This window comes from Prionailurus bengalensis, chromosome A3, assembly GCF_016509475.1.
Source record: "Prionailurus bengalensis isolate Pbe53 chromosome A3, Fcat_Pben_1.1_paternal_pri, whole genome shotgun sequence".
Lineage (NCBI taxonomy): Eukaryota > Metazoa > Chordata > Mammalia > Carnivora > Felidae > Prionailurus > Prionailurus bengalensis.
The window spans coordinates 8,872,271-8,875,221 of NC_057354.1; positions in this window are offsets into that span (position 1 = coordinate 8,872,271).

The following is a 2,951-nucleotide window of genomic DNA, read 5'->3' on the forward strand; positions in this document are numbered from 1 at the left end:
ATTGAAGAGACTGTCTTTGTTCATTGCATTGCCTTTTCTTCATTGTCAAAGATCAGTTCACTATATGTACAGGGCTGTATTTCTGGGCTCTCTCTTCTGTTCTATTAATGTATTTGTCTGTTCTTTCACACCGTCTTGATTACTGTGGCTTTAGAGCAAGTCTTGAAATTACATAGCCTCAGTCCTCCAACTTTGCTCTCCCTTAGTATTGTGTTACTGTTCTGGGTCTTTTGCCCTCGACAGAAACTTTAGAATCAGTTTGTCAGTATCTATAAACTAACTTGGTGGGATTTTGACTGGGATTGCCTTGATTCTATAGACCAAGTTGGGAAGAAGTGACATCTTAAAATATTGAGTTTTCCCATCCATAAATATGGAACATCTCTCCGTTTATTTAGTTTTTCTTTGATTTCATTTTATTTATTTGTGTATTTATTTATTTAATTTAAATTTTAGTTAACATTACAGTGAAATATTTGTTTCAGGATAATGAGCATTTCATAGTTTTCCTCAAGTAGATCTTGTGCATATTTTGTTTTATGCACCTAAGTATTTCATTTTTGGGGGGTGCTAGTGTAGGTGGTATTGTGTTTCTAATTTCAAATTCCCCTTGTTTGGTGTTGGTGTCTGGGAAAGTCATTAACTTTTGCTTGTTAACCTTGGATCCTCCAACCTTGCTACAGTCACTTAGTCCAGGAGTTTTTTTTTTTGTCAATTCTTTCAGGTTTTCTACGTAGACAATCATGTCATCTGTAAACAATTATAGTTTGATGTCTTCCTTCACAATCTGTATACATTTTTTATTTCTGTTTCTTCTCTTATTGCATTAGCAAGGACTTTCAGAATGACGTTGACGAGAGGTCATGAGAGGGGACATCCTTGCTTTGTACCTGCTCTTAGAGGGAAAGCTTCAAGTTTGTCACCACTAAGTATGATGTCAGCTGCAAGTTTTTGTAGATAGTCTTTATCAAATTGAGAAAATTCCCTTCTGTTCCTAGTTTACTGAGAGTATTTATCATGAATGGGTGTTAGATTTTGTCAAGAGCTTTCTCTGCATCCGTTGGTATGAACATGTGATTTTTCTGTTTTAGCTTGTTGACATTAATTAATTTTTGAATGTTGAACCAGCCTCCCATACCCAGGATAAATCCCATTTGGTCATGGTGTCCAATTCATTTTACGTGTTTTTGAACTTGATCTGCTAATATTTTACTGAGGATTTTTACATATATGTTTGTGAGAGATATTGACCTATAGTTTTCTTTTCTTGTAATGTCTCTGTCTAGTATCAGTGTTAGGGTAATGTGGCCTCATAGAATGATAATGTTGGATTTTCTCTGCTTCTATTCTTTGAATGAGATTGTAGAGAATTGGTATGATTTCTTCCTTAAATATTTGGTAGAATTCACCAGTCAATCCATCAGGGCCTCATACTTTCTGTTCTGGCAGTTTATTAATTATTGATTCAATTTCTGTAATAAATAGAGGTCTATTTAGATAATCTATTCTTGTGTGAATCTTGGCAGATTGTGTCTTTCAAAAAATTGGTCCATTTCGCTTAGGTTATCAAATTTGTGGGCATACAGTTGTTCATTGTATTACTTTATTATCCTTTTTATGTCCATGGGATCTGTAGTGATGTTTTCCCTTTTATTCTGATATAAGTAATTTGTGTCTTTTTTTTTCCTTGATAAGCTAGAGGCTTATCAATATTATTGATCTTTTCGGCTTTTGGTTTCATTGATTTTCTCTGTTGATTTTCTGCTTTTAATTTCACTCATTTCTGCTTTAATTCTTACTACTTCTTCTGCTTACTTCATTTAATTTATTTTTTTCCAGTTTTCTAAATTGGTAACTTAGGTTATTGATTTTAGATTTTTCTTCTTTTCTAAATTATTCATTCAATGCTATTAATTCCCTCTAAGCACTGCTTTCACTGCATCCCACAAATTTTGATAAGTTGTGTTTTCATTTTTATTTAGTCCAAAGTGTTTTAAAATTTCTCCTGAGATTTGTTTTTTGACCTATGTGTTTTTTAGAAGTGTGTCGTTTAATCTGCACATATTTTGGGATTTTCTAGCAGTCTTTCTGTTACTGATTTCTTGCTCAATTCTATTTAATTTCTAAAGCAGACATTGCATGATTTCTATGCTTTTAAATTTGGTAAAATATATTTTATCTTCCAGAGTGTGTCTATCTTGGCTAATGTTCTGTGTGAGTTTGAGAAAAATATATATTCTGCTATTGTTGGATGAAGTAGTCTATAAAGGTCAACTGTGTTCAGTTGATTGATGGTGTTGTTGAGTTTGCCTATAGCAAATTCTTACTAATTTTCTGTCTGCTTGATCTTTCCATTTCTAAGAGAGAGAGAGTGTTGAAGTTTCCAGCTATAAAGGTGGATTCATCTATTAATCTATTTCTCCTTGCATTTCTATCAGTTTTATCTCATGAAGTTTGATGCTCTGTTGTGTGGTGCATATATGTTAAGAATTGTTGTGTTCTTAGAGAATTTAATCCTTTTATCATTATCCCTTCTTTATCCTTTATAACTTTCTTTACTTTACAGTCTGCTCTGTTTGAAATTATTACAACTACTCTCGATTTCTTTTGATTAATGTTAGCATGGTATATTTTTCTCCATCCACTTCTTTTTCTTTTTTAATTTTTATTTTTGAAAGAGAGAGAGACAACAGAGGGAGAGACAGAAAGAATCTTAAGCAGGTTCCATGCTCAGCACAGAGTCTGACTTGCTGAAATCAAGAGTCAGACGCTAGATGGACTGAGCCACCCAGGAGCCCCTCCACCCACTTCTTTTTAATCTATAGATGTCTTTATATTTAAAGTGGGTTTCTTACAAACAACATAGAGCTGGGTCATGTTTTTTAATTCACTCTGACAATGTCTTTTAATTGGTGTATTTAGACCATTGTCATGCAAAATGATTGTTGATA